Raw genomic sequence first — 17769 nt, forward strand, 5'->3', positions numbered from 1 at the left:
CCCCTGGTGCGAATGCTGGAGGGTTGGGGCCAGATTCAGGCAGAGAGAAAGAGAGAGAGGCTGGTGGGGGACTTTCCTGTTTCTGCTCAGCGACAGAATTGCTGATTTCCTGCTGTGCGCAGCCTTGCCTTCCTCCCTCTCTGCCATGACACTACAATGGCTTGTGGCTGCGAAGTTTTGTCATGTGAAAGGAGGCCGAGAGGGTGAGACGGAGGGAGAGACGAAGCCCTTTGACGCGAGGAAGGCACCTCCTTCCTCTGCTTCCAGCGCTGGGGGCCAGAGAGCGGCTTTGAAGTCCGCCTGGGAACCTCTGTCAATATTGGCCAATAATTACTAATATGGATCCCTCAAGCTGCCATTTGGGTTTGCATGGCGGTCACAGGGAGACCCATGGATGGATGGGGGGCAGCCAGGGAGGAGGGCCTTTCATGTGGGCCTGGCGGAAGGCAGGCGAGGGCCCTGGGAACTCCCCGGCATCTTGGTTCTCACTGCCAAGCCGGGAGCATCTTGCCTGTCTCTCTGGGAAGTGGAACGTGGGGAAGGGCTCTCCAGCCCCCCAAATTTTGCCCCAGGTCTGTCTGTCTCCCCAAAACCAGGGTCCCTAAGGCAAGGCTGCTCTCCCTTCTCCTCCTCCTTTGAGGATGAGGAAGTACTTTTGAGGAGGACCGTCCTGTTTCAGTGGCCCTGGTTCCGTCTTCTCCTTCCCAATTTCCTTCTGGAAGGTTGCAGGGCATGTGGGGTTCCCCTGAGGCTCACCCTCAGCATTGTGCTTCTGAACATGGAGGTTCTCCAGTGCTGCCACGTTCATCACCATTTCCAGAGAGCCATTCTCCACAAATTCCTCTAATGCCTTTCCTCCATCTGTAATGGCCGTGATGTTGCTATTTTAAAAAGCACCGCTGCTTCCATGGGGTCATTGGAGGCCTCAGAGGTGTTGGAGCATGGCTCTGTGGACCGTGGCTCCATTCCCAGCCCTCCTCTGACCCCTGGCAGAAGGTCTGGCTCCTGGACCCCTGGCCAACCACCCGCTGGTGGCTTTGAAGCCGCAGAGGGAACCGGTGTTTCCTCTGGGCAAAGAAGCCAAGGGGCTCCTGGAGGAAAAGGGGGGAAGGCCAGAGGGGTGGCTGGGGTGGGATGGGGGAAGGATGGGGGTCTCCCCCTTTCTGGCTACCCCCTCCATCTGCCCGCCCGGCCAGATTCTCTCCAGCCGCAGAAACTGCCTCCTGGCTTGGGGGCTGCCCGGTTCCCACAGACTCTGGGTTTTTCTGCCAAGATCTCAATATCTTCAGAAATCCAGCGGAGCGTGAAGGTCGGGGCAAGGAAAGAATGGCAGCCGGGACGCTCCCTCCCCCTCTGCCTTTGCCAACAACAGCCCCATAGATGGTCCCCCTGCCCTCCCTCCTCTCCCTCCTCTTCCCCCTTTTCTTCCTCTTCTCCAGCCTGAATCTGACACAAAGCTTGAACCGGCGGCAGCAGCGGAGGGACTGGCCTTTTCTGCAAGGGGCCAGCAGAGCCACCCTAGGATGCCCTCCTGGCTCCCTCGCTCTCAGGCCGGGATGCCATTGCAACCCTTCCGCATTTTCTTCTCCCCCTTCTATGATATGAATGTCAAGGGAAGAGTCCCCAGGGAAAGGCAGGTGTCCACCATCTTCCTATCTGCCCTGCTGAGATTTCACCTGCCCAGATGCCCCCAGCAAGAATAAGAAGGCGGCTTATCTGTGCCGGCTTAAATGCAACAGGAAACAATGGCTAAAATCTGGATGGACCTCTTCTGTGTCCGGAGAAGGGCAACCAAGATGGCCCCAAGTTTGCAAAACAAGCCCTATGAGGAACAATGTGGCTGGCGAGGAGGAGAGGAGACCAACCTGCTCTCTTAGGGATTTATTTAAAAGATGTCTGTTCCACCCCATAATAGATATCAATAATGGTAAAACAAGAGAAACATTTAGTTACTTAGTTTGTTAGTTTTCCACTTTCCTCCCTATGTGGGACTCAAGGCAGCGCATGATATTAACTGTATCTTTTAAAAGACGCAGTAAATAATGCAAAAGCTTTTTGCATTGATGCAAATGAAAAAGGTACAGTTAAAACAATGGCTAATGCAAACGGAGGCAATCAGATAATCAGATAAATGCTCCTTTCTGTCGCTCAATGTGCCTTGATTGCCACTGTGCACCACAAAGGCCCTTTTGCATTTTGCAAATGCTCTCCTGCAAAGTGAATCCTGCATTACTTTTTATTTCTGTCCCCGTCTCCTAACCACATACTTGATAAATATTGCAAGCAAAGCTGCTCATCCTGCTTTATAATTCCCATTTTGTGCCATCAGAGCGTTTGGTGCATTTCTTGGGCCGGGGGCCGAGGGGGGCTTCACAACCTGGAAAAGTGCCGCCTTTTTGCCAAATTTGTGCACGAAATGTGGGTCAGAGGAAGGACCCTCCAATGGCAGCGGCTCTCCAGGGAACACCAATCTATTCTTGGAGGAGGCCAGTGACCCCCCCAATTTCTTCCCATGCTCCCAAAAAGGAGAGCCCTCCCCTTCCATTTCATGAGAAAGTCCAGCTTTGGTGGCCACTTCTTAACCCAGCAAGTCTCGGGTCCCTTGTGTGCATCTCTCTTTCTCCGCTGTCAAAGCTCAGGCATCCAGAGCATCCCCATTCCTAGCCCTTTCTCTCTCCCTCTTTCTTTCTTTGGGGAGGGGGTCTGCGGAGGAGGAGGGGAAGCTCAGCCCCTTGCCTTTCCATTTTTGAAACAGGGATAGGAAGGCCTTGCGCTGGCAGCAGAAAGCTTAAGGAAAAGTCTTGGCTGGGGGGTTGAAATTGAAATAATAATGGTGATAATAACATTAAGCGAGTGAGGCGGGGGGGCTGTGGAGACCCCCAGGCCATTTGGCCGGCTGTGGGCCCTGTCGCTTGTGGGGCTGGGAAAGAGGGCTGGCAGCCACTGGCTTTAGCCGCCTGGTTATCTGAGGTCATGTTCCCAGATAATGGCTGCTGGAAAACAAGGGCTTGTTTGGATTGGAAACTCTCCGAGGGGCTTTTCCTTTGGGGGGATTTGGGGGGCGGCTGAGGAGCTGCCCTGTGGCCGTTGTGGGGTTCAGAGATGACCGTGTATCCTCTGAGCTCTCTGCCTTCCAGCCCAGTCCTCTTTCCCAGAGGGTCCCCCTTTTGCCAAGGGGGGCCTGAGCAGGGTCCCCCTCTGCCCCCAAGGCTGCAGGAAGGTCGCCAGAGGCCACCCAAAACCTTCTGGTCCCCGGAGCCTTTGCACTTCTCCTGCCTGGCTCTCTCCTCTCTGTTCCTGGTTTCCCAAGAGGGCCGCCATAGGAAGGCGAAGGTTTCTCACGATGGCCAAACAAAACGGGGCCTTCATCCTCTGCATTTGGAGCGAGGAGAAGGAAAGTGCCGGGGAGGGCTCACAATGCTCCTCTTTGTGGGGCGGCATCTGCTCAGATCCCCCAAACAGATATCCTCCCTGCGCTTTCGCTCTGCTCCCCACTCTAGCTTTGTCCCAAAAAATCCAAGATGCCTTGAAACCTAAGGTAACCCCATCCGCATCCTCCTCCTCCTCCTCTTCATATCATCCTTGTCAGTAGAACTTTCTTTCTTTCTTCCTGGCCTTTTCCTCAAAACCTGTGGCAGGTGCAGCCGTGTCTCCTGTGGGCCGTGGGGGGCTGTGTGTGTGTGTGCAGAGGTTTGGGGGCTGCACTGGGATTTTGGGGGGCCAGGCTTCAGACCCCCAGTTGGCCATGGAAACCCACCAGACGGCCGTGGGCAAGTTTCTCTCTCTCGGCAGCGGCTGAGGACGGCTGTGATGGCAAACCAGCTCTGAGTAAACCTTTTAGGGAGACAGCGTGGGGTAGAGGTTTGAGTGTTGCTCTAAGACTCAGGGGGACCAGGGTTTGAATCCTTGCTCAGCTGTGGAAGTCCCTTGGAAAAGTCACATCCTCTCAGCCTCAAGAGGAAGGCCATGCTGGCAAACTTTCTCTGAAGACTAAATCTGACCCCCAAACACCCTCAATAGAGTTGGCATAGGGTCTCCATAAGCCAGAAATGACCACAACGCATCAATCTGTTCCAAGGCAGGGAGTTGGGGGAAACTTTTGCCCCCCCCAACCCAAAAGCCATGGGTCTTCCTGCTGGTCCCTCGCCCTTCACCGTGGGGAAGGAGGCTGGTGTGGGTGCCGCCTTGCTAGGTTGGAGTGAGAAAACTGGACAAGATGAATGCCCTCTTTCCTTCCCCACCCCAGTGGGGCATTCCCTGGGGGGTGAGAGGGGAGGCTTTTGCCCAGAATGGGACATTTTTCCAGTCCCCGGCACCCCTTTCCTGCCTGCCCCATGTCCTGCCCTGCCTGGATGGATGGATGGATGGATGGATGGATGGATGGATGGATGGAGGCTCTGTTTGTGTGAATAGCGTTCCCACGCTATAAATACACCGCCAGCGATAAGGGAAAGCGGGACACGAGGGGAGGAGGGGGAGGAGGAGGATGTGGGGGGAGCCTGGAAAGAACCCTTCACTCGCTCTCTTGGCAGGAGCCATGGCTAAACACGTGTGGGTCTCCTCGTTGTTGCTGGGCTGATGGCTTGGCAGGCAAGGAAATGGCAGTTGGTGAACAGCAGAGGTATCCCGAAAGCCCCCCACCATTTTGTAAAGGGCAGTTGCCTTCCTCACCCTTAAAAAGGAAGAAATGGGGGGCAGTGGAGGCCAGTGAAGTTGCCCCCCCTTGATCCCAATTTGAGGGCAGATTGCATGGAGTTGCTCCCCATGTTGATGGTCCCCCAGACCATCTTTTGCCCCTTGTACACGCCCAGAGCTTTTTTGGACTACAGTTCCTATGATGCCCACACCATCCAGCGTGCTGGGCATTGGAGTCCCCCTTTCCCTGGGGAGGGGGCCTCGGCTGTGAATTGAGGGGAGCTTGTGCATGGGATGTGCATCTCCCCCCCTCCCCTCCCCTGTGAGTTGCAAGGAAAGGGCCAGTCTGGACACTCCAAGGTTGCTTGTCCTCAGGCCTCTCTGTTGGCCCCCGTTCAAAAAGCGTGAGAGCTGGCGGCCAGACACAATGCCACCGTCCACGTCATCCCCGGAGTCACTTCCTCTCGGCCCTCGAACGCAGGCCTTTTGTGCAAAGGACGGAGGAAAGGGGGGCAGCCAGGAATTGAGAGGGGATTAATGGGACCAGACAGGCTCTGGGGAGCCAAAAGCGCCTCTGGCTCTGCAAACACCCAGTGCCTCATCCTCAGGGAGGGTTTTCAGGGGGCTGTGCATTGTGGGTCAGTGTGTTTTTGGGGGAGCAAAGTGGAAAGGCAGCCACTGGGCTGGGGAGGAGGTGCAAAGCAAGTGGAAAGCCCCCACAGATTCGGTGTGTGGCCTGCAGCCTTCAGTGTTGGCCACCTGGGAGATTACTGAAACTGTGTTCCCACCTCTGAGATGAGAGTGGAGTTTAAAAAGAAGCTGCATCCCCCCAGTAGACCCCCTTTCCCCCCAATATTTCCCTCTGAGTTGCTTTTCAAGATTTCAAGGGAAGGCCAGAGCTATAACACTGTTGAGAACAGGTCTTTCTACTGACCGAGGTGATCCCTTCCAACTCTTGTGATCCTATCAGTCTTATCCATTGCAACCCACTCAGATCTGCAACAGAATTGCCCACCTTCACCTGACATTGTTTGGAAGGGGGACCCTTTGGGACCTCGATTTGCACAGAGACCTAGCGGGCATCATCCTCCATCGAACTGTGCTTGCCCTGGTCCTGGTCCTGGTCCTGTTGCAAAAGGCAAGGAGTGCTGTGGAAAATGGAGGATACAACACACTTGCTGTAATTTCAGGGTGTTCCTCCGGCCTTTTTGGTCTTATATTTTTTGAAGTCAAAAGGATCAGAAACTTGTTTCATGTGAGTTACAGAGGAAGAGATAGTAAAATGGGATAAACGTAGCTCTGGCTTGCAAATCCCCCCCCCTTCTGGACTAGTATTTTTACTATTATCATCATTATTATTATCATTATTAAAAGGCTATCTGCCCAGCCCTGCTCCTTTTCCACCTTGTGTCGGCCACTTGCCACTGTTAAGCCGCTTAGCCTCAGGAGTGCAGACTTGTTGCCGGCCTCCGGCCCTGTCACCGCGATTAACCTTTTTGTATATTTCCGACCCAATAAAATCTCATTTACGAGCCTTGAAAGGATTAGCCAGACGCTGGCAAACGTCGGGAGATGGGAGGGAAGTTGGTTAAAAAATTTTGCTGGACTCACGCAGGCATAGAACCAGTGACAGCATAATCTCCGCCAGGGAAGAATGGAAATGCCAGGGGTGGAAACAAAAGGACACCCAGCCCCTCGGCCATCCGAATGGCACTGAGGGAGTGAAAGAGGCTGGGCGGAGCAGAGGATGCAGGCAGCCCTGGGGCACATAGAGAGCAAGGCAAGAGTGCCTCTGAGCATAAAGCACCTCTTGCAGGCAGGGCTGAGGGGCAGCCTTTGCACAAACACCTTGCCCTGGCTTTTGACGCCTTCGTAAAAAGTATACAGCTATCCACAGCTTCTGCTTCCACAGCTTCAGCTTGAAAATATTTTGCAAACCTTGATTTTGCCATTTTATAGAAGGGATGCCACTATGCAGCTCCCATCATCCCCCATCCAGGGAGCTTTCCCTGCAGAACTCTGGCTGTGGGGATGCTGGGAGCTGTCCTCTGGAAAGGACCACTTTTCCAAGCTGTTTTCTCTGGGCTGAGTTCTCCAGTCTAGCAAGTGAGCCTGGCCACTTGCATCCCCCAACCCTTGGCCCTTTTCCTGCTCTCCGTCCGCTCCCAGAGGATGCTGGGTAATTTCCTCCCCTTTAGCCAAGGTCTTGCTGTAGATTTCCTGGGGCAGGATTCGCGCGCGTGCGCGCGCACACACACACACCCCTCTAAGAGAGGATGCGTGTTGGGAATAAACACCCGTGCAACGGGGGGATCAGGGGCTGGGAAGTCCGGCCTCAGGTGGACGCAGGCTCCGGGTTGCCCTTCCTCAGCTGGGCAGCTTCCTGCCAAGATTTGCACACGGATCCGGCATCCATCCGTTGGTTGTGGTGGCAGCATTGTGCCTGCTTGGGTTTCCCAGTGCTTCTCTCATCCTGAGCTGTTCTCTATGGTCTTTTTCACCCTTTGTTAGTCAGGCTGCATTGGGTGGCAAAGGGCAGTGGTTTCCAGTTCCCTCCCCTTGAGCTTTTCCCTTGACTCTTGCAGAGGGAAGTGGCCCTGGGTCATCCTCTGGCGCTGGGGGCCAGTGGAAAACCGAGACCCGGGAGTTGCCGTCATTGCAGTGCTATAGATATAAATGGAATGGAAAATGGCTTTGGACCAGGAAGGGCTGCCCTCCCTCCTCCTGGGAACCGTTCTCACGGGCCCTGATCCGCCAGGCCTCCCTCTGGGCTTCCCAGGGCCACCGAGGGGCTCCTCCAGGGAGAGGGATGGGGCTTGGCAGCCTGGGATGTCTCTGTTGGCTGACTGCAAGGAAGAGGTGTCATCAGGCCCTCCAGGTGCTGCTGTATTGCAACTCCCTTCTGCCAGTGTTGAAGGAGGATGGGAGTTACAGTCCCCCCACAGCTGGGGAGTCCCTCTGCCAGATTTAGGCCAAATCGTTCCTCAAGGGCCAGAATCAAATCCTGGTGGGCCTGTGAGATCTTTGGGGGGGGAGCACTGTGTTTCCCATCCTCCCCATGATCCCAGGAGGGAGGTGGCAGGAGGGGACGCTCCTCGGAGGACCGATTTGGCATGGGAAAGTATTTTATTAAAAGAGAGTCAGAATGCTGTGTACGAAGGGAGAGAGATGAGAGGTCTAAACATGAACCCGCGACCATCTTATTTTTAATTGTTACTTTGCTTCCTCCCAATCGGCTCTGGGGTCCGTGGGAGATGGGCAGCCCTCCTTTCACCTCCACTTTCCACAGCCGTGGGATTGAGCCCTCGGGTCATCTTTCCAGTCCTCAACGTGGCGCTTGCTGTGTGGCACTTGGCAAGCCTTGGAGAGCAAAAGCTGGGGAAGGACCAAGTGGGCTAACCTGGCATGGAGAAGGTGCAGGTAGAAGCCGTTTCACCTGGCAGAACCTACCTGACAGGGTTGTTGTGTTGTTGCAACAGGGCTTCCAACTTTCTGAGATGATGCGGCTGTGACCAAATGTGCAAAGATGGCCAGAATAAAACCTGGGCCAAGGCTGAGAGAGTACCTGTGGTACATTCTGGACTGCAGTTCCATAGTCCCTTGGTCAAGCCGCACCTTCTCAGCTTCAAAGGAAGGAAAACCTTGGATTAAATCTGGCCAGGAAGCCCATAGGAGAGAGTTTCTGTATGTCACTTGAAGGCCTGCCTTGACAACCACCACAAAGCCATTGTCCATCACTCTGAAGAGCGGATGGAGGAGGGGGGGCTCAGTTTCTGAATGGGAGACCCTCTCTTTAAAATTGGGTGGGCCATTGCTGGCTTGGAGGGCAATGCCTGCCCTGCCCTGTGTGCCCCCCTTTTGCCCAGTCTCCTTCCCAGCCCCCTTCCTTTCCCAGGCCTCCTTCCCAGACTTGCTCTTCTTTTGTCCAGGGATGATGGTGACCCACAGGGCCAGACCCCTCCCCTTGAAAGAAAGGGGAGGCAGGCCTGGTTCCCACACTCATAATTGCCGGGTCACAAGAGGCACAAAAGACTTGGCCGACGAAGAAGGGGGGCCCAGCGCCCAGATTTATTTCCAGGCTGGCTCTCTTGCCTGTCCGCACTTTCTCAGCCGAAGGGAGAAACACTCACTCACATTCACACACACACACACACACACACACACACACACGGCCGACACACTAATTCCTCACTCTTTTTGCAGCAAGGAGCAATCTCTGCGGTTTTACAAAACCCTTCGGGTTTGCAAAGGCTATTTGTAATTCGGGGCTTATTCTGCGCAAATTTCGTATTGTATTTTTTTGCTCAGGGAACAGGCTTTTCTGCATGGATAGTAATACTATTTCTGTGCAGAAGTATTGTTTGAGGGCAGAAAATGTTCTAAGAAGGGAGTACATAGACTTAGCATCAGATATGGGCCACAATGGCTCAATGGAGCCTCCACATTCAGAGGCACTCTACCTTTGAATACCAGATGCTAGGGACAGGCTGCAGGGGGGAACCCCTCTTGCTCCTGGAAGCAGGGCTGTGGGGGACCCCCTGACCCCATGAAATATTGTGCCAGCCCAATCTTAGCATCGCCCCCTCCGCAGGCCAGCTGCCCCCTTTGTGCCAGAGCAGACCAGGCCCTGCATGGGGTCAGCCGAGGGCGAGGGTTGGAGGCCCTGTGTCTGAGCGTGGGAGTGTGGGGCCAGGGCCCTTCTTGCATCTAGGGGGCTGCCCCAGAAAGGCTCAGTGGGTTGTCAACCCCTTTGGAGTCGAGGCAAGATGTGGCCCCACTTGGGACCCTGTGTTTCAACTCAAACCCTCCTCTCAAAGGAGAGAAACATTAAAAGACAGTTCCTCCTGATGCATGTTGAAATCTTTGCAAGTTGCAAGACCTACTTGGGCAGCCCTATGGCTGTCCCTGCCCCACAAATGGCAAATATCTCCCCCTTCATTTGCACAACAGAAGGAGAAAGAGAGAGAGCAGGAGGGGGCCTCCTTGGGCATCCTCTGTGGGGAGCTCCCCCCAATCCCTCGCCATCCTCCCTCTTGGCAATCTGGGCACGCTCGCCTCTGCTTCACGCTCCAGGCCAAAGAAGGCAAGGAAACCTAGTCCTCTGGTGGGCAAGAGACGCCCACCGTCTGCCCCTTTTTTCTTCTGCAAAGGCCCCTTCGTCTTCCTCCATCTCCTCCTCCTCCTCCTCCTCCTCCTCACTAGAATCATAGAATCATAGAGTTGGAAGAGACCACAAGGGCCATCCAGTCCAACCCCATTCTGCCATGCAGGAAATCACAATCAAAGCATCCCCATTGACAGATGGCCATCCAGCCTCTGTTTGAAGACCTCTAAGGAAGGAGACTCCATTACACTTCAAGGGAGTTTGTTCCACTGTCGAACAGCCCTTACTGTCAGGAAGTTCCTCCTAATGTTGAGGTGGAATCTCTTTTCCTGCAGCTTGCATCCATTGCTCCGGGTCCTAGTCTCTGGAGCAGCAGAAAACAAGCTGGCTCCCTCCTCAATATGACATCCCTTCAAATATTTAAACAGGGCTATCATATCACCTCTTAACCTTCTCTTCTCGAGGCTAAACATCCCCAGGTCTCGTTGTTCCTCATAGGGCATGGTTTTTCACCATTTTAGTTGCTCTCCTTTGGACACATGGCTCCAGTTTCTCAATGTCCTTTTTAATTGTGGTGCCCAGAACTGGACACAGTATTTCAGGTGGGGCCTGACCAGAGCAGATTAGAGTGTCACTAGTCACTCATGCCCAGCAGAAAGGCGGTCAAGCCAAGGTGAGCATCTGCTCTGGGCCACTTGGCCAGCTGGAACTGGCCAGAACAGACAGAGGACCTCGAAGGGAAGCTTTGCTCGGCCTCCTGACTCAGTGTTGGATGTCCTCTGACCCTGTCCAGGCCTAGGAGGAGAGGAAGCCCCTGGTCTGGCCTGGCCTTTGGGAAGACAAAGCCCCCCCCCCCCCCATGGTGACCCCTTGGCTGCAGCAACCCTGGCGCCCCTCGAACCCTCCCTCCCCCTCCCCGGGAGGTCCCAAATCTCCTGCCCTCCTCTCTCCATCTGTTTGTAGAACAGTTTAACCTAACAAGATTAATCAAGCTGGGGGGGGGTCTTCTTTGCTTTCCCCTTCCACTCTTATTCTTTTCCCTTTTGCTTTCTCTTCTTCGCCCCAAAGAAGAAAACAGCTTTCAGTTTTTGAACAATTGGAGGGTAAAAACCCCTCATTTGTAAGGGATGCCACCAATCTCTGCCCTTTTTGTCCCAGGGTTAGATTGAGGGGGATGGGGGCAAGGAGGGTCAGAGAAGAAGAAGACCCCCCCCCCCAAATCCAGCACTGAATGCAAAGAGGGGCTGAAGGAAGGGGTTGGGGGCCTTAAGGAGATAGGCCTCTTCTTGGAGAGGATTGCCTCCCAAATCTCCCATGTTTTCCTGGGGGGAAACCCCATCCTGGCCGTGGCACAAAGTCCCTGTTGGACTGGGAATGGGGTCTCAAGCCCACCATGAAGGTGGGAGAGGCAGGGACTCCCTTGTGGGCACTCCCCAGCAGGCAGGGACAGGCCCTTGTGGCATGAGGTTGGCACGGGCCATGTGGCTCTCTTGGCCACGTTGCTGGCTGTGCCTCTTGCCCAGATGGCAATGCCAAGGCTGGGGTGCATGGTCCAGAAGCCCCCACAGGAGCGTCAAACTGGTGGGATTACCCCCCTATGGAAGGCCGGGTGGCCTTAGCCCTTTCCTTGCCTGAGAAAACCCCATGAAATTAAGAGGTGACTTCGAGGCACGTTGCACAGACCAGACCGGTGGCCAGTGTCCCCACCATGTCTCCCCAAAATCTTTGGCAGAGCCGGGGAGGGGGCAGGTGGGGTAGCTTTTCCTCTTTGCTGCATCAGCTTTATTCTCAGCCAGAGGGGAACTACCAGGAGTTTTGCTGAGCGGAGGGAAGCGTAGTGAGCCACAAAAGATAAGAGGCAGAAAAGCCTGATTTTGGAAGCGGGCAGCTGGTGATAAGGAGTCTGGTTTGGGATCCAAAAGGTGTGGCGGCCCAGGTAGGTTCAGCCAGCTTGCTCTTCTCCTGCCAAGCCGAGGAAGGGACTTGGCAGCGGAGGAGAGGCAGGGGGTCTGGAAGGGAGGTCCAAGTGGGGCCCTTGGCCTCTTCGTGCCCTTCCAAGGCAGGCGGCCCAGGAGTGGGTCACCAGGCAAGGGCTGCCCCCCCCCCAAGACCTGTTCCTGGCCCTCAAACTGGCCTTTCTTTGGCCAAAGAAAAAGAAGTTTCTTCCTCAAAATGTCCAGCATCTCGCCCCTTCAACAGACCGCAGGACTGCCCCCCAGCAGACTCTGCCACACTCATTGTCATCAAGCCAGCTTTGGCTTCTGGTGACCCATGGATGAGGGACCCCCAAGTGACTTTGTCTCCAAGCACCTGACTCAGGTCTTGCAGATTCAGGGCAGCAGCCATAGTGGCCTCTTGGATGGGGTCCTCCATCCACCTGCAGCGCCGTCTTCCTCTTTTCTGACTGCCTCCTACTTTCCCAGGCACCATTGCCTTTGCTGGGGAGGTCAGCTCTGCTCATCTTTCATGAGTTCGGTTCTGCATCCACAGAATTGCCTTGTATCAGTGAAAGCTCATGCAGAAATAAAAACCAGAGAGCCTCAAAGGTGTTGCCACATTCCTTTCCAGCCCTCTCTCCTTCCTTTCCTTCTTCCCTTCCCTATATACTTGTTGTTTGCTCAGGACATGGTTGATGTGGGTTTCCAGGACTTTCCCGGTTGCTGTGTGTTTGGCTGTTGGTGGTCTTTGTGGCTCTTGGACCCATTGCATTTGCCCTCCCTTTAAACAGTTTCCTAAATGGGGGTTGTAGTACCTAGATCCCCTTCCTCTTTGCAAGGCTTGCCAGGGAGGAAGGCTCACATTGCGGGGAACCAGCGGCAGAGCTCCTGTTTTTCAAGGGGGCAGGGGGTCCTGGCAGTGGTCCCCATTCCTCCCCAGAGCCTCCTGGAAGGAGAAGGAGTTTTATTGCTGCTCGCAGCAGGGACTTGGCTCTGTGAACAGCCAGCCTGGCCTTTGAGGAATAAAACGGCTGCATGGTTTTGGGTTGCTTTTTCAAAAACTCTTGTGACTCACTGTTCTTGGCTTATTCCTCCGTTCCTCCATCCTTATAGAAAGGGCCGGGGAGGGGGAGGTTTCCATGGTTGCAAAGGGATGATGGCTAGGCCTTGCTTTGCCCCATTGCAGGGTGCCATGGAGGCAGAAGGGCCTGGCACAAGGGGCAAAATGGTGTGGGTGTCCTTGCCTCTTGTACCTGCCTGAGCAGAGGACATTTCTAACATGCTTTTTCATTGAATTTTCAAACGACGGAGGGAAAAAGTGGGGGAAGGCAGGGGGAAGTATATGCAGGGAGCTCTGCAAATTGCACATTCATGCCTTTCTGGAGAGCTTCTGTCTTTGGCAAATGGCAAGCCGTGGGCGTGCCACCTTTCTGCACTCAAACCACTAGCTGGCTCTCCAGATCCTCACTTTTGTGAGGAATCTTGTGGAGGGAAATCGGTGGAATCTTGTAGACTGGGATCCCTTTCTAGATGGCCGCTTGGAAGGCCTCTCAGCCTGGCCAACCTTTGCTCCCCAACTCAAAAAGGTCTGTGTACAGCCTGTTGCTTCCGGAGGAGGAAAGGAGCCAGCAGTTGCACCTTCTTCTCACGCCTTGGAGGTGATGGCGGAGGTGGAGGTGAGAAGCCAGGGCAGCTTTTGGGGACCTCCTCCTCCTCTGCCCTGGGAAGCCCATCTGCACGCACACGCACACAAACAACACACACAGAGAGGCTCCTTGCACACACACTTCCTTGCCAAGAGGTTGCACCGGAGGAAGCGGAGAGGTGGCGGCCGCTGGCCCTTTGGCTCAGTTCCCCTTCCTTTCCTGTTTCCCAGGAGCCTCTTTCGTCAGGATAACACCGGCTTTTGTTTCTTCCTACTGTGGCCAGAGTTACCTGGCACTGCCAATGGCACCCCCCTCCAAAAACAAACCCTCAGCTGGCACCAAGATCTCCAGGATCCTTCACCAAAGGTGCCCAAAGAGACCATGGGTGCCCTTGGCCTCCCCCAGCTCAGAAAACGACCCCCTTTTGAGAGGGACCCCTTCCAAACTCCCGCATCATCCCCCCCCCCCCCCAGCCAGGACAGGCCTCTTAGTTTTACAGATTGTGCGATGGAATTACTTGTTGTGCCATTTGCTGGAATGTGCCAGATGGAAGGACCCTAGATACGAAATAAGTGATAAATATACAAGTGGCTCAGGAAGCCAAACTTCCTGGGCAAAAGGGAGTTTGCAAATCGTGGCTCGACTGGAAAGGTGTGCCTTTTTGTGTATTTGAGTGGGAGGACGGCCACCTTCAAGTTGTTTTGGACTTATGGTGACCCTGAGGCACACCGGTCAGGGGTTTTCTCAGCAAGGTTTGTGCAGAAGAGGTTTGCCGTTGCCTTTCCCTGAGGCTGATAGTATGTGACTTGCCCAAGGGCACCCGGTGAGTTTTATTTGAACCTTGGTCCCCATCCTCAAACCATTATGCCATGCTAGCTCACCATTTCTGAATACCTAGAACTAAAGGGGCTCTTGGTCAGTTGGGTGATGGATGGATTGACTGTTGGGTTCTGCAGGCTCCCGTTGTTGTTGCTGTTGGTGTTAAATGTCTTCAAGTCAATCCTGACTTATGGCAACCAAAACAAAATGCTCCAACGCCAAAAGTGAACCAGGGAGTGCTCCCCCCCCCAGGAGTGAGCATCTTGCTTTTTCTGGGATTTCCCCCCTCCTCTTTTAAAGAAACGTCTTCTGGACCCAAGAGCAGCTGGCAACATCTGGGCGGCTGGGTTGCCTTCCAGCGAAGTGTGTCTGTGGTTTCCAGCATGACCTCCTTTTAGCTCCTGCGGAGACGGAGGCAAGGAAGACTGGGGGAGGGGGGGCTCCATTATTTGGGGCAGGGAGGGTCCATTGACACAGAGATTTAGCCAGCCTGCGAGAGAGAAATGGGGCCTGGGAACAGCCAGAAATATGATGAATTGAGTTTGGGACAAATTCTCTGACCGAAACCAGAACCTGGGATTAAGGGCCTGGGGATGGTTCCTCCTCCTCCTCCTCCTCCTCCTCCTCTTCCCTTCGGCCAGAGCTTGCAAAAGCATTTTCCACAAAGTATTTGGTTCCCCTTGACTCATGGCATGCTTTTTTGGGGGAAAGGAATCCCTTGCTTTCCTCCTGAGCATGCAAGATGGAGCATGCTGGGATTTTGTTGCTGTTGTTCTCTCCCTCCAAACCTTCCCCTTTTCCCAAACCCTGAGGCTGCCATCTGCTTTAGGATTTTAGGCAACAGTGCAGCAAATACTGCTATCCCTTGGCTTTGAATGCAGGTGAGGACATAATTTTTCATTTGCAAAATTTCATATAGCCGATTCATGCATTGCAATTTCTAGCGCTCCGGGGATTATGGAAACATCAGGGTCGCTCAGTACTTGCTCTGGGGTGCCAAAAGGAGTGTGAAATTGCAGCACCGAGGATGGGAATAAGCCAGAGAAGTTGATCCTTCCAAGAAGGAAACCTCACCAATAGCATTTCCACACTCATTCCTTAGCGCACCAGAACCAACATAACCTTGGCATGTGTTGTTGTTGTTTTGTGCCTTCAAGTCGTTTGCAACATACGGTGACTCTATTGCAGGGTTTTCTTGGCAAGATTTGTTCAGAAGGGGGTTGCTCTTTTGCTTCCTCTGAGGCTGAGAGAGTGTAACTTGTCCAAAGGGATTTCCTAATCTCCCAGAGTCCTAATCCAGTGCTCAAACCACTACTCCACGCTGTATCTCAACCTGTCCATACAAACCAGCATATCTTGAATTGTTGGATCCCTCTGGTTAAATCTGGCTTGTGCTACTTAATCACTGTTGACTGTGAGGGGTATTCCTCCCTCCTCCCTGTTTTCCTTCTCTCCTTCCTCTCTCATTTCTCCCCCACCATCTGAGCAGATCGGGCCAGAAATATCCCTAGAAGCCAAGGTGACAAGACTTAGGCTGTCATACTTTGGACATGTCATGAGAAGGCATAAATTGTTGGAAAAGACTTATTATTATTATTATTATTATTATTATTATTATTATTATTTAATAATAGAAAATACAATAATGTTAAGAAAGGTGGAGGGAAGTAGGGAGGAGGGCCACATGCCAGATGGATGGACTTGATTAAAGAGGCCAGAAATGTGAAGAGTTTGCAGAGCACTAGAGGACAGGGGCCCTGGAGATGTCGCAGCCATAGGGTTGCCATGGGTTCAGATCAACCCGAAGGCGGTTAACAACAAACAACTACAAATCTCCTCCCATGCCCCCCCTGCCTGCCTGCCTTGTGGGGAGGAAAGGGGTCGGGCAACCTTCCACGTGGAGACCCCCGTTTACTCACAAAACAGCCCCACACTTCCCACCCCAAATGGAACAGCCTCCGTTTGTCCATTTGCGCAGCTGCAGGCTGGCCAAGACAGTCCATAAAACCAGCCCCATCCCAGCAGGAGGGAGTCTGGCTCCACAGCTGCCCCACGGCAGTGGCAAACAAACCCCCAACTCCTCTTCCTCCTCCTCCTCCCTTTGGGGCTCAAAGCAAAGTTGGCAAGAGAGGAAGACAGGCTGACCTGGAGGCTTTGAGACCCCCAAATGTTGCTGTGCCTATTTGGCAACCACACGAGGGTTGAAACACGAGACAGATGGCCACCCTCCGGCTGCATTTGCTTTGAGCTATATGGCCCCTAGGACCCCTTGCAACTCTAGGGTTGCAAAAGAGCCCCTGGTCCATTCTCAGCAGCCCTACCTGCCTCCCTTTGCTCCCAATGTCTCCCTCCTGTTGCCTTTTTGGGGTGCTAAAATAGCATGGCAGAGCCTGGGGAAGATTTATTTTTAAAGCTTTCTGCAGCTCCTGCATCCAGAATTCTTTTTCTTTCTTTCTTTCCTTCCTTCCTTCCTTCCTTCCTTCCTTCCTTCCTTCTTGATGGAAGGAGTATTCACAATTACATTCCCAGGTGTTTTTTTTAAAAAACAAACAAACTGGTTTCCCAACACTTAGGGAGAATATTGGGCCGAGAGAGCTTTGTGCCATTTCCCCCATCCTTTGAACGTTATTGTCTTCCCGATGTGAGAAGGCCTTCGAAAGCTGTCTTGTTCACGGAGATTATTCCCGATTCAGGGCTTATTCTGTACAAAATTCACACACGGGTTATTTGGGTACAGAAAATAGGATTCCTGTACAATATAGTTTTTTCCTGTGCAGAAAAGGCTGTCTTCTAGACAGAAGATATGGCAGTTTGGACTTATTTTGTGCAAAATAGTATTTTTTGTGCTGTTAGAAAGTGCCACTGTGTGAAAAGGCTGCCTTGAGTCCATATATTGGGAGGAAGGCAGGCTATAAAGAAATAGAATAGGAGTAAGAATTGTAAAAATAGTTATGATATTGGTGCAGAATAAGTTCCAATTCTCATCAGTCTCAACTTCTCATGTTTTCTCAGCACCAGGGAAACTTCCTTCCTTCCTCCCTTTTCCTGTTGCGCTCTCTTGCGGTCTGGGTGCGGATCCTCCGCAGGGCGCAAAAAGTGCGGTGCTTTCACCCGTATTCTCTCTCTCTGTGTCTCTTTCTTGTCTCTCTGCTTTCTTTCTTGTTCCACCTCACAGGCATGAAACCGGTTCTGCTCCTTCTTGGGGCCCTTTTGTTTCCGCTAGATCGGTTCCATCGCTTCTGGGCCTTGCGCTGTGTTTCCTTTCTCACGCTTTTTGAAAAAATGCGTCCTCACACCCGCTCCCTCCCCTGCCACAAAATCCCACTAGCCTCCGCTCTTTCTGTCTTTCTTTCTTTCTTTCTTTCTTCCTTGCCATAGCTTATGAAACAGACTGCCACTGGAGGGAAGCTGCAATTTAGGTTGGCTTTCCAAGGAAACACTTTCCCAAGGGAAGGCTGCACCATTTCCGATGCTCCCATTTCCTAGGTCTGAGCCTCCCCATCCAGGGGCAGTCTACCTTGGGATGCCATCCCTGGTATTGACAGCCCAGGCCGTAGTAAGAGACACACGGACATCATATCCAGGAGCAAATGAACCCCAAATAAAACCTTCTGAGGGCAGACGGAGG

At 53.3% G+C, this 17769-nt stretch overlaps 1 protein-coding gene across 4 annotated transcripts in view; it reads left to right on the top strand.

The window, feature by feature from the left end:
- EXD3 (exonuclease 3'-5' domain containing 3) overlaps window positions 1–17769 on the top strand; it is a 64813-nt gene that overhangs the window by 31944 nt on the left and 15100 nt on the right. The gene's annotated exons all lie outside the window — the stretch shown is intronic.

The sequence above is a fragment of the Sceloporus occidentalis genome, unplaced genomic scaffold (genome assembly GCF_023333645.1).
Source record: "Sceloporus occidentalis isolate IW3139 unplaced genomic scaffold, rSceOcc1.0.p SCAF_8, whole genome shotgun sequence".
Taxonomy (NCBI): domain Eukaryota; kingdom Metazoa; phylum Chordata; class Lepidosauria; order Squamata; family Phrynosomatidae; genus Sceloporus; species Sceloporus occidentalis.